We start from the raw sequence: 14,623 nt of genomic DNA on the forward strand, positions 1-14,623 counted from the left end.
GATTTGTTCCAAGGGCTGGTTCTTTTTTGGTTTCTATTTAATTGATTTCTGCTCTGATCTTTATGATTTCTCTTCTCCTGCTGGGTTTAGGCTTTCTTTGCTGTTCTTTCTCCAGCTCCTTTAGGTGTAGGGTTAGGTTGTGTATTTGAGACCTTTCTTGTTTCTTGAGAAAGGCTTGTATCACTATATACTTTCCTCTCAGGACTGCCTTTGCTGTGTCCCACAGATTTTGAACCGTTGTGTTTTCATTATCATTTGTTTCCATGAATTTTTTCAAATTTTCTTTAATTTCCTGGTTGAACCATTCATTTTTTAGAAGGATGCTGTTTAGTCTCCACGTATTTGGGTTCTTTCCAAATTTCCTCATGTGACTGAGTTCTAACTTCAGAGCATTGTGGTCTGAAAATATGCAGGGAATCTCAATCTTTTGATACTGGTTGAGACCTGATTTATGACCCAGGATATAATCTATTCTGGAGAATGTTCCTTGTGCACTATAGAAGAATGTGTATTCTGTTGCTTTGGGATGGAATATTCTGAATATATCTGTGATGTCTATCTGGTCCAGTGTGTCATTTAAGGTCTTTATTTCCTTGTTGATCTTTTGCTTGGATGATCTGTCCATTTCAGTGAGGGGAGTATTAAGGTCCCTTACTATTACTGTATTATTGCCAATGTGTTTCTTTGATTTTTTTTTAAAGATTTTATTTATTTATTTGACAGAGAGAGATCACAAGTAGGCAGAGAGGCAGGCAGAGAGAGAGAGAGGGGGAAGCAGGCTCCCTGCTGAGCAGACAGCCTGATGCGAGACTCAATCCCAGGACCCTGAGATCATGACCTGAGCTGAAGGCAATGGCTTAACCCACTGAGCCACCCAGGTGCCCTCTTTGATTTTGTTATTAATTGGTTTATATAGTTGGCTGCTCCCATGTTAGGGGCATAGATATTTAAAATTGTTAGATCTTCTTGTTGGACAGACCCTTTGAATAGGATATTGTTACATTTTAAAGAACAGACTTCTTACAAATATCTTCTCCCATACATAGGCTGCCTCACTTCCTAAATCCTTTATCTTTAGCTTCACTTTAAGCAAATGACTCTACTTCCCATTTTATAACAGTATAAATCTGAACTCTTTTACTATTATTATTATAATTTTTAAGAGAGGGAGAGAAGGGATGTGAGGGGAGGGACAGAGGGAGAGGGAGAGAGAGAATCTTAAGCAGGCTCTGTGCCTGCCTGACGTGGAGCTCGATCTCACAGCTCTGAGCTGAAATCAAGAGCCAGAAGCTTAACTGATTGAACTACCCAGGTGTCCCTTGAACTCTTTTAAATTTTCCTCCTAAATGTTTCTGCATTCAGATGCAATTTCTCCCTACATTCCTTCTCCCATTTCTCATCTCCAAAGAGATGCCTATTTCTTTTTGATTGATGTTAATATATTCCTGTGTTCTTTATTCTATATGTTCCCACCCACATCTTCCTAGACTTGGCTCCATCAACTCCTTCTCCTCTATACTGAGCACTGGATAGGTACCACTACCAGGAAAATTGAACCCAGTGGGAAATTTTAACTTTTAAAAGCATGAAATATTAAATATTTTAAAATTGCATAGAAAAGAAATGTACAACTTTATAAGTATTTACAAATCAATAGCCGGGAAAGTACCATTCAGGTAAAAACAGACCCCTGTTAACATTCCAAAGTACTCCATGTGTCTCTTTCCAGTCCCCCTCCCAATCTTCTTAGAGGAAACCACTCTTTTGACTTTTATAATAAATATTTTTTTTGCTTTTCTTTACATATTTACTAACTTAAACTGGTCTCCTAAATATGAATTCCTAAATACTGTTTTTTGAATTTTAATAAACCTGAATTGTAATTTATAATAGAGTAATCGTGCACACTTTTGTTTTCATCTTGTTCTTTAAGATTCAGTTACATTGTGTATGTAGCCATATTTCATTCATTTCTTATATTAAATACTATTTAACTGGGTAAAAATACCACAACGTATTTACCCATTCTTATGTTCAACATTTTGAGGTTATTTCCAGTTTTTACTGCTATGAATTCTTATCCTAGTGCACATGTACACAAATTTATCTAGGGGATGTACCTAGGAGTGTAACTGCCAGATCAGAGGCTATATATTATCAAAATAACTAAAAAGTTTAACTGTCTCCCAGAGTGGTTTTATCAATTTTTACTTCAACCAGTGTATGTTTCTTTTGTGCTACATTCTCACCAACCTATGATATAGTCAGATGTCTAAACTTCTGTCAATCTATGAGGTTTTTTATATACTCCCAGGTTACAGGTTGAACAATGTATGTTATATTTAGTGATTGTTTGATGTCCTCTATTGTTCAATCTTTTGTTTTCACTTGGTTGTCTATCATTTTATTGTTCCTTTAAGTTTAAAAAACTTTTCATACTGAAAACACACACACACACACACACACACACACACACATACACACACGAGTGCTCAAAAGATAAACCTGGTTTGATGATTATCACAAAACAAGTATCTGTACTTTTTGACTTTGTAAGTAAAAAATGGACTGTTGACAGCATACCATAAATCAACCTCAATACCCCATCGTCTTATACCCTCTTCCCCAAGATTGACCACTATTCTGACTTCTAATATTAGAGTTTAATTTTGCCTGTTTTGAACCTCATTATATATGGAACCCTATAATATGTATGTATCAAACTTCCTCTACTCAATATGATGTCTGTGAACTAATTCAGCTTGTTATATGAGCTGTGGTGTATTCATTTTCACTGCTGCTTAATATCCACTTCATTTCTATCTAATAATTAATAATGTCTAATAAATTAAATGTAATTTAATAATTGTTTTTAAAAAACATTTAAAACTAAATATATTTACTAATAATATTTCATAAAATTATTATTTGAATATGCATTTTATTTTTATTTTATCATATCTTTCTAATAATGCGGACCTATTTCAACAAATAGGTAATAATTATTACAAAAATGACTTTAGGGTTTTTTTTTGCTTAAACAACAGAAATTTATTTCCTTATATTTCTGGAGGCTAGAAATTCAAGATGAAGGTGCAAGCATGTTTGGTTTCCTCTGAGGGATTTTCTTTTAGGCTTATAGATGGTTATCTTTTTCCAACATCTTTATATGATCTTCTGTATATAACTGTGTCCTAATCTCTCTTTATAAGGACACCCATCATACTGGATTATGGCCTATCCATATGACCTCATTTTATGTTAATTCTTTCAAGAACCTGTTCCCAAATACAATTATTTTTTTTCCTATTAATTCCAGTATAATTATTAGATTAGTTTCAGGTATACAGTATCACTACTGTAATTCAACAATATCACAATTGTTGCATCATTATTCGATAATTCTATAAATTACTCAATCCTTATCAAAGGTGTACTCTTGATCCCCCCCCCAACTTATCTCACTCATCTCCCCTCCTCTCTGGTAAGCAACAGCTTGTTCGTTCTTTATAGTTAAGTTTGTTTGTTTGTTTATTTTCCTTTGTTTCTTAAATTCCCCCTATGAGTGAAAATACATGGCATTTCATTCTGACTTATTTCTCTTAGCAGGTTATACTTTTAGGAAATCTGTCCACTTAAAAAATAAAACTTTAAATTTATTGGTATAATGTCCCTCATAATAGTCAATTAACTTTTTTTTTAAAAAGATTTTATTTTATTTTTATTTGACAAAGATTACAAGTAGGCAGAGAGGCAGGCAGAGAAAGAGAGGAGGAAGCAGGCTCCCTGCTGAGCAAAGAGCCCGATGCGGGGCTCGATCCCAGGACCCTGGGATCATGACCTGAGCCGAAGACAGAGGCTTTATCCCACTGAGCCACCCAGGCGCCCCGTCAATTAACTTTTTAATGCCTCTAGGATTTGATGTGGTATCCTCCTTTCATTTCTGGTATTACTTGTGCTTGCCTTTTTCCTCCTTGATCAAATTTGCTATGGATATATGTTAACTTTACTTGTCTTTTTGAAGAAGAAACTTATGGCTTTGCTGATTTTCTCTATATTTGTCTTCTTTCTTTTTTTAAAAGATTTTATTTATTTATTTGACAGAGAGAGATCACAAGTAAGCAGAGAGAGAGAGGGAGAAGCAGGCTCCCCACCAAGTGGAGATCCCGATGTGGGCCTCGATCCCAGGATCCTCAGATCATGACCTGAGCTGAAGGCAGAGGCTTAACCCACTGAGCCACCCAGGCACCCCTATATTTGTTTTCTATTGTGTTCATTTTTGCTATTTATCCTTCCCTTGTTTCTTGAAATATACAATAAAACTCCTCTTTTGGGTCTTCTTCTTCTTCTTTTTTTTTTTTGGTATACACATTTTAAAGCTAAATATTTGTCTCCAAGTATTAATTTTGCAGAGACCTACAAGCTTTAACATGTATTTATTTATTTTATTTTTTAAAAAGATTTTATTTATTAATTTGACAGACAGACAGACAGCGAGAGAAGGAGTACAAGCAGGGGGAATGGAAGAAGGAGAAGCAGGCTTCCTGCCAAGCAAGGAGCCCAATGTAGGGCTCGATCCCAGGACCCTGGGATCACCACCTGAGCCAAAGGCAGATGCCCAACAACTGAGCCACCCAGGCGCCCCAACATATATTTATTTTCATTATGATTTAACTCAAAGTATTTTCCAGTATCTATGATTTCTTTGATCCATGTGTTATTTACAATTTTATTACTTATATTTAATATAATTGCATTACAGTCAGAAATTATATTTTGATTCTAATCCTTTGAAATTTAAGATGCTGTGTGGGCAAGTGTATGGCAAATTTTTGTAAATGTTCTCTAAGGGCTTGAAAAAAAATGTGCTTTTGCAATTGTTGGATGCAGTATTTTACATCTGGCAAGTTTCTTTTTAATTAGTTAATTTCAGGGAGCGAGACTCTATGAGCGGGGAGAGGGGCAGAAGGAGCAGGAGGGCAAGAGTCCTCAAGTAGACTCCCTGCTGAGTGGGAAGCCTGACATAGGGCTTTATCTCAGGACTCTGAGGATCATGACCTGAGCCAAAATCAAGAGGTGGCTGCCCAGTTGACTGAGCCACCCAGGTGCCCCATGGATCAAGTTTCTTAAGCATGTTGTTTAAATATTTTACATCTTATATAAATTACTGAGAGCTATTAAAATAATCTAAAATTATAGATTTGTCTATTTTTTCTTTTAGTTCTGTCAATTTTTACATTATATATTTGAGACATTACATATATTAGATACATATAAATTTTAAGTTATTATAATTTTCTGATGAATTATTTTTTTTAATTATTTTATTGACAGACAGAGATCACAAGCAGGCAGAGAGGCAGGCAGAGAGAGAGAGGAGGAAGCAGGCTCCTCGCCGAGCAGAGAGCCTGATGCGGGGCTTGATCCCAGGACCCTAGGATCATGACCTGAACAGAAGGCAGAGGCTTTAAACCACTGAACCATCCAGGTGCTCCGAATTGAGTATTTTTAGATAATGATTTTTTTTTAAGATTTTATTTATTTATTTGACAGAGAGAGATCACAACTAGATGGAGAGGCAGGCAAGAAAGAGGGAAGCAGGCTCCCCGCTGAGCAGAGAGCCCGATGCGGGACTCAATCCCAGGACCCTGAGATCATGACCTGAGCCGAAGGCAGCGGCCTAACCCACTGAGCCATCCAGGCGCCCCCCGAATTGAGTATTTTTAACGCTATGAGGTAAGCCCTTCTTAACAAGAGAAATGCTTTTCCCTTGAAGTCTGTTTTGTTCTATAATAAAGTAACTATCCACATATAACACAATTATGCTTAGTGTTTGCATGATATATATACTTTACCACACTTTCACTTTCAACCTTCCTATATCTTTATATTTCATGTGGACTCTTTTATAAAGCCTTGAAATGGCTCCTGCCTACTACTCGCAGTCTCTCTACAACAGTAGATTCCAACAAATATTTATTGAGCATTGTGCTAGACCCTGGGGATATGATGGTGTGGAGCAAAGGATTAGTATCAGGCATTGTCTTGATGCAGGGCTGGTTAAGAATGACCTCAGTTTCCCAGCCTTGAATATCACAATTAAGATAAATGGAAAATGTTATGTCTGCTCTGGTTGTGAAGGACTGCATCTAGGTTAAAGGCTTGGGGCCTGCATTAGAACAATATGAAAGGTGTGCATCATAAAGAATGGTAGGAAAAGGGGGTTGTACCTCCTATGTGTTATAATGACCTCCACTACACTTAGCTGTCATCCCTGGCAGCTATACATAACTTATGTGGATGAGAGGACAAAAGAATCTGTATATATACATAACTCTGGATCTCCTGATAAGATGAAAATATCATACTTGCTATATTCTCTACCATGTATTTCTTTATAGAGCTAAGTAAACACAGCATTAGATTAAACCTGATTAGAGGTTGATTGTCAGATTAAATCCATAACTTCAGCCATGATGTTCTAATGGTGAACAAGGAAGGCATGATGACTGCTCTCACAGCAATTACAATCTAGTGTGGAAAGAGATAAGTAATCAGGCAATTAAAAATGTAATATTTAATTCTGTGACAGGGACTGTACAGAGTACTTTGTAAGTACATTCGAAAGCCACCTAGACTTATGCAGATCAGACAGACTTTTATGGAGGATATAATTTTTAATTTTATAACTGAAACATTACTAGAAACATCATTAATAACCATTGAAATATTAAGAGAAGCTAAAAGAGAGGCGCCTGGGTGGCTCAGTCATTTAGGTGTTGGACTCTTGATTTAGGCTCAGGTCATGATCTTGTATGTTGAGATCAAGCCCTTGCGTCAGGGTCTGCCTGAGATTCTCTCTCACCCTCTCCTTCTGCTCCTCCTGATCTCGTGTGCATGTGCTCACTCTCTAAAAAAAAGAGAGAGAGAGAGAGAAAGGTTGTGTGTGTGTGATTGGATCTAGAAGAAAAGTAAACTGGCATGAATAAAAAAAAGTATGTCTAGAATATATTGTTGGAGGAAAGAGTGGGAAAAATGAAGTCAGAAAGGTAAAACCAGAGGTCAAGTCTACCTTTTCAAATCATGATTAAACTTTATCTTACAGACAAAGGGAAGTCAATGGAAGTTTCAGCAACAGTGCAACATGATCACTCATGTTTTAGAAAGATATCCCTCTCTTGCTGGGTGGAGAATGAATTAGAGGGAGCCAAGACCAATGGAAAACCAACCAATGACGAGGTATTACAATAACCTAGGTGAGTGATGGGGCCTGAACCAGGGTACTACCAGTGGGAATAGAGAGAAACAGATTAGAAAGCTATTTAGGGCTTGGACTGATAATAATTTGATATGGCAGTTAGAAGAGTTGGGAAAGTCAATGATGGCCTGGTTTACGACTTTAGCAGTTAGGTGCATGGTAACATTTTCCTTGGGTTAGGGAATACAGGAAGAGAAGAAATACTGGAGAGAAAAATGGTGATTTCATTTCTAGGTATGTTCAAAGTTTGAAGTGTCAGTGAGATATCCATGTAGATATCTCTGGGAACAGATGTTAGATATCTGGGTCTAAATCTTAGAAGAAAAAATCTAAGCTGAAGAAACATATTTAGGAATTATCACCATAGAGAAGTCAAGGGGAATGGATTGCTTAAGGAGTATGCTAAACATATCAAATAATGTATAAGTTCGAACCTATACCCTGGCAGTGCACTGAGGCTTTTCCAAATTACTTTTCTTCTTTCCACAAACACCTCCACACCATACATTCTGATTCTCTCCTAGGATCTGTGGCCAGGCCCTGCCAGTGATCCACTCAGTATCCAACCTTTCCTTTTATTTTTTTCTTTGTAGAAGACTGATATTATTTGGTCGACAATATGTCCCGCATTTATAAAAGCTTGATTTCGCAGTTTCTCCTGCACCTAGAGGTAGTCACATAACCTTCATAAGTTTTTTCTGTGCATATTCTAGTATTAGTCATCTTTTAAATAAAAAGATAATAGAGTACATCTTTTTTGCTCTTTATAATTTTCACCTAAAATATTTTCATTTTGATAATAAACTAAATTGCAAAGTAATCTGCTACAGGAGTATCATCATATCACAGAAGGAATATGGGCTTTGGAATAAAAAAGACCTGGGTTCAATTTTCAGAGCTCCTAGTAACTAGGTGAGAAACATTGGACAAATTATTTAACCTTTCTAACTCTCATTTATCTCACCTATAAAATGAAGATGGTAACTTCTATATAGGTTTGTTGATATTTAGTAAGGTAATAGGTAAGTCAATCTATATAAACTATATAAAAGAGGGGCGCCTGGGTGGCTCGGTTGGTTAAGCATCTGCCTTCAGATCAGATCATGATCTCAGGGTCCTGAGATCGAGCCTCACATCAAGCCTCACATCGGGCTCCTTGCTCAGTGGGGAGTCTGCTTTTCCCTCTGCTTGTGCACTCTCTTTCTCCCTGTCAAATAAATAAAGTCTTTAAAAAAAATAATAAATTTACATAAATCTGCTTAAGTTCCTGTTTTTCAAATTGTTCATACAGTGTATTAAATTAGAAGGGAGAGTAGTAAAATACTGATGTGTCATGTCTCTATCTCTAGGAGACATCTACTTTGGCAGGAAGCTTTAATCAATAGTACTCTCTGAGATAACAGATGAAATTTCATCTGAGACATTCAATTAGTGATTTATCAATTGGCTTAAAGAGGTTCACTGACTTAAAAGTTCTTTTATCCTATTTTCATGTATACTTTTTTTGTTGTTGGTTTCTTAAGATACATTAGTATTTCTACTGAATGTGGCAGGTTTATGGTTTTAGTATAACCCTTTGCAAGGCCATCAAATTAAAGAAACAGCATTTGGCTCTTCTGAAGATGTCTGGATCACCTTGGGTTTTAATACAGTAAAGTAGAACTGTTATCAGTATTTTCTCCTTCATGGAAGCTCATCTGGTTAGCAAGACAATCATCCTGGCTGTGACAGATATTTTAAAAGTGTTTATTAACTCTTTCCTTCTAATTGTGTATCACCACCACTTATCTGTCTAGTCCCAGCTCAAATATCTCCTTTCAGAAGCTTTCTGTGATTACCATAGGCAGAAACTTACTGCATCATCTTATACCTTCATATGTATTTTCAGTGTCACACTATTACTGTATTTATTGCCTTGTGCTTTACCTTATATAGTATTTTTATATTACCCTTGTGAAATAAAACCTCTTCTTGTTTTAAACATATTATAGATGAGGAAACTGAAGAACAGGCACAGCATGTCCATGGATAACGAAGTGGCAAGGTTTGAGATTCCAAACTTCAAGAAATTGGAAGTGGTAAGAAATCAAATTCCAAACTCTCAAGCCAGAGTTACTTTATATTAGGTAACATTGCTTTTCCCTCCTTTTCCATTACTTCTAAGATCTTTAAACTTACTGTAAATCTAGTCATAAATTTCAAAACAATTTTTCCAATTACAAATTCTAAAACAATTTTCCAATTACAAATTTCAAAATAATTTTTCTAAATTTCTATACATAATATCAATAGTGATATAAAAGAATGAGAGTGATAGTCTACAAACTTAGACAAAAGATTCTTAGAAAAAGGAGTTCTCTTTAAGGATGATACCCAGAAACCGATTAGGAATAGAATACAAAAAAATATATTGATTCTGGGGTGTCTGGCTTGCCTGAGTAGGTAGAGCTTGCAGCTCTTGATCTCAGGCTGGTGAGTTCAAGCCCACATTGGGTGCAGAGCTTACTTAAAAAGAAGAAAATCAATTCTAATTACTTAACAGGACAGGAAAGGATATTCCAGATTAGACTTTGGGCCAAAGATCTCTCCAAATAAAACATTACAAATAGCGAGAAATACTACTGTATCACAATAGCAGACCATCTTCCTGATTTTGTTTTTCAATATTAGAGGAAATAAGACTTCAGCTATATGCAACCGTGATATTTTGTAATCTTATCATGAGTCATGTAAGCAGAGAGACTGCACCCTTGTCTGCATTAATAGTGTTTTTACATACTATAAATATTTTTTTTACAAGTCTATCTTCCTGACCCTGAGAACAGTAATCATGCCTTATTTACTTCGGTTTATTAATATTAATTAGCATTTACTAACTGCTTACCATGTGGTAGGGATTTTATATGCATTCTTTCTTTTTTTTTTTTCAGCATAACAGTATTCATTATTTTTTCACCACACCCAGTGCTCCATGCAATCCGTGCCCTCTATAATACCCACCACCTGGTACTCCAACCTCCCCCCCCCCACCATTCCAAACCCCTCAGATTGTTTTTCAGAGTCCATAGTCTTTCATGGTTCACCTCCCCTTCCAATTTCCCCCAACTCCCTTCTCCTCTCTAACTCCCCATGTCCTCCATGCTATTTGTTATGCTCTACAAATAAGTGAAACCATATGATAATTGACTCTCTCTGCTTGACTTATTTCACTCAGCATAATCTCTTCCAGTCCCGTCCATGTTGCTACAAAAGTTGGGTATTCATCCTTTCTGATGGAGGCATAATACTCCATAGTGTATATGGACCACATTTTCCTTATCCATTTGTCCGTTGAAGGTCATCTTGGTTCTTTCCACAGTTTGGTGACCGTCGCCATTGCTGCTATAAACATTGGGGTACAGATGGCCCTTCTTTTCATGACATCTGTATCTTTGGGGTAAATACACAGGAGTGCAATTGCAGGGTTATAGGGAAGTTCTATTTTTAATTTCTTGAGGAATCTCCACACTGTTCTCCAAAGAGGATGCATCAACTTGCATTCCCACCAACAGTGTAAGCACATTAAAAAGATTATCCACCATGACCAGGTGGGATTCATCCCTGGGCTACAAGGATGGCTCAACATTCGCAAATCAATCAATAACATAGAACAAGTTAATGTGAGAAAAGAGAAGAACCACATGGTCCTCTCAATTGATGCAGAAAAAGCATTTGACAAAATCCAGCATCCATTTCTGATTAAAACGCTTCAAAGTATAGGGATAGAGGGAACATTCCTGAATTTCATAAAATCTATCTATGAAAGACCCATAGCAAATATCATCCTCAATGGGAAAAAGCTTGCAGCATTCCCACTGAGATCAGGAACAAGACAAGGATGCCCACTTTCACCACTCTTGTTCAACATAGTATTAGAAGTCCTAGCAACAGCAATCAGACAACAAAGAGAAATAAAAGGTATCCAAATTGGCAATGAAGAAGTCAAACTCTCTCTCTGCGCAGATGACATGATTATATGGAAAACCCAAAGGACTCCACCTCCAAACTACTAGAATTCATACAGCAATTCAGCAACGTGGCAGGATACAAAGTCAATGTGCAGAAATCAGTGGCTTTCTTATACACTAACAACGAAAATACAGAAAGGGAAATTAGAGAATCGATTCCATTTACTATAGCACCAAGAACCATAAGATACCTGGGAATAAACCTAACCAAAGAGGTAAAGGATCTGTACTCGAGGAACTATAGAACACTCATGAAAGAAATTGAAGAAGACACAAAAAGATGGGAGACCATTCCATGCTCTTGGATCGGAAGAATAAACACTGTTAAAATGTCTATACTGCCTAGAGCAATCTATACTTTTAATGTCATTCCGATCAAAATTCCACCGGTATTCTTCAAAGAGATGGAGCAAATAATCCAAAAATTTCTATGGAATCAGAAGAGACCCCGAATCGCTAAGGAAATGTTGAAAAACAAAAATAAAACTGGGGGCATCATGTTACCTGATTTCAAGCCTTATTACAAAGCTGTGATCACCAAGACAGCATGGTACTGGCATAAAAACAGACACATAGACCAGTGGAACAGAGTAGAGAGCCCAGATATGGACCCTCAACTCTATGGTCAATTAATCTTCAACAAAACAGGAAAAAATATACAGTGGAAAAAAGACAGTCTCTTCAATAAATGGTGCTGGGAAAACTGGACAGCTATATGTAGAAGAATGAAACTCGACCATTCTCTTACACCGTACACAAAGATAAACTCAAAATGGATAAAAGACCTCAACGTGAGACAGGAATCCATCAGAACCCTAGAGGAGAACATAGGCAGTAATCTCTTCGATATCAGCCACAGCAACTTCTTTCAAGATATGTCTCCAAAGGCAAAGGAAACAAAAGCGAAAATAAACTTTTGGGACTTCATCAAAATCAAAGGAAACAGTAAAAAAAAAAAAACAAAGAGGCAACCCACAGAATGGGAGAAGATATTTGCAAATGACAATACAGACAAAAGGTTGATATCCAGGATCTATAAAGAACTCCTCAAACTCAACACACACAAAACAGACAATCATATCAAAAAATGGGCAGAAGATATGAACAGACACTTCTCCAGTGTCCATACAAATGGCTACCAGACACATGAAAAAATGCTCATCATCACTAGCCATCAGGGAGATTCAAATTAAAACCACAGTGAGATATCACCTTAGACCAGTTAGAATGGCCAAAATTAACAAGACAGGAAACAACATGTGTTAGAAGGGATGTGGAGAAAGGGGAACCCTCTTATTTCATTTATTTTTAAATTTATTTTTATTTTTTAGAAGATTTTATTCTTTTTTTTTTTTTTTAGATTTTATTTATTTATTTATTTGACAGAGAGAAACCACAAGTAGATGGAGAGGCAGGCAGAGAGAGAGAGGGAAGCAGGCTCCCCGCCGAGCAGAGAGCCCGATGCGGGACCCGATCCCAGGACCCTGAGATCATGACCTGAGCCGAAGGCAGCGGCCCAACCACTGAGCCACCCAGGCGCCCTAGAAGATTTTATTCTTAAGTCATCTCTACACCCAACATAGGGCTCAAACTTACAACCCAGAGATGAAGTCACATGCTCTACAGACTGGGCCAGCCAGGCACCCCTGCAGTACATCCTTTAATCCTCAGACAATCTTAGGAGATTATTATACAATTTTAGACATAGAGGATAATGAGCCCCTCAAGAGCAGAGACACTGTTATTTTATTCACTAGTATCCCTTTTATGCCTAGTACAGCATCTGGCATACTGAAAGCACTTAAAGTGTTTGTGGAATAATGAGGAAACCAAAGCTCAAAGAAGGTAAGTAATTTGTCCAGGGTATACAGTTAGTAAGTAGACACTTGATTTGTATCCAGGTCTGCCTGATTTTAGATATTCACATTTTTGCTCCACTGCCCCTCTATTTCCAACTTTGAGCTCAGAATTTGGTACTGAGAAGGTACACAGTGGACATCTGTTAAATGAATACTTGTCTTCTACCTTGAGACTACTTATCTACTTCACCCTACCATTTCTCTACTTCTTCACTTCTCTCCTAAGAAGGCCTAGTGTATAACCCATAGTTCTAAGCTTTCATCCTTCCCTCCCTTCCTTCCTAGTAGCAAACATTTACCACTATATACAGAAAAGAAAATACTTATTACTGAAAAAAACACATGAAAGTTGCAGCATGGGAAGTTAAATGAACAGTTTGTTAATTTTATTACATAAACATAGTGTAAAATAGTCTAAAACACAAAATGGAAGAAAATTGATGGACATAAGCTTATAAAAATTAACCCCAAATTTCCATATTTTGGTTTTTTTGCTCTTATGATTTTTCTTTCTTATAAAGACAAATCATAAATTTACAAAAGCTGAAGTATACTTAATACAGATAAACTTCATCCTCTACACTGTGTCAGTAAATCTTTCTTCATAAAGAGGTAATTCCATAATGACATACTTCAAGTTAAAATATTAAGGAAGTGAGGATGTTCTCTCTGGTAACATCTACTTTAGGCTTGCCTGTAGAAAAGCAAAGCACAATAACGTGCTTTTGGAATTTATTTTAAGAAACAGATTTCAGTTCGATGATTATTATCTAGCTGAAGTTTAAAAAGATACAGGAACACTTACTTTTTAAGTAAGCACAAAATATTCTAAAACTGCAAGGCTTCTGATACTCTTGAAATGTGTCCTTATTTATTTATTATTTGTTTGTTTTCCAGTTTGTTAAAAGAATTGTGATAGGAGTCAAATCTAGGTTACAATCCTGGCTCTGCCCCTTAATAACTGTGTAAAGCTGGATAAATTCTTAGTATCTCTGAGTTCATTTCCTTTAAAATGTGAACAATAATCCTTAATTTGTAGAACTGCTGGGGAGATCAGAGTCTGTGCAGTAATGGCATAATGCTAGGCACATGACAGCACTCAATGAACAATGGCTCTATTTGGGGTCTGCTACTTTATTTTCCTCTGGTTTCATTATGGGATATACTTAAATCATTATTTCCTACGGAAAAGTTTCCTATGTCTGCTCTCCTCAATGTAAATAATCTCCCACCTTAAAAAACTCATAAAATACTAGGAGGGAAATATTTGGGGAATCTTCAGTCTATCTTTTCTAGAAAATGATGTCATAAAAAGGACCTTGTATGTGTATGTACATGAATACTTTGATTTTTCTTATAAGAGCAATGCTACACTTGTATACTGACTACTAAAGACAGCTGGGCCTGGGCACTGGCATCCTTTAGGCACTTGAGTTTGCAAACTCTGTTTTAAACACTTTCATAGGACATCTACCATTTTATTTTCAGAAATTGTATTG

The 14,623-nt window shown here is 36.5% G+C and overlaps 1 protein-coding gene across 3 annotated transcripts in view; it reads right to left on the reverse strand.

Annotated features, from left to right (window-relative positions):
* ACER3 (alkaline ceramidase 3) overlaps positions 1-14,623 on the reverse strand; it is a 169,488-nt gene that overhangs the window by 26,066 nt on the left and 128,799 nt on the right. The gene's annotated exons all lie outside the window — the stretch shown is intronic.

Source organism: Mustela nivalis, assembly GCF_964662115.1.
Source record: "Mustela nivalis genome assembly, chromosome: 9".
Classification (NCBI taxonomy): domain Eukaryota; kingdom Metazoa; phylum Chordata; class Mammalia; order Carnivora; family Mustelidae; genus Mustela; species Mustela nivalis.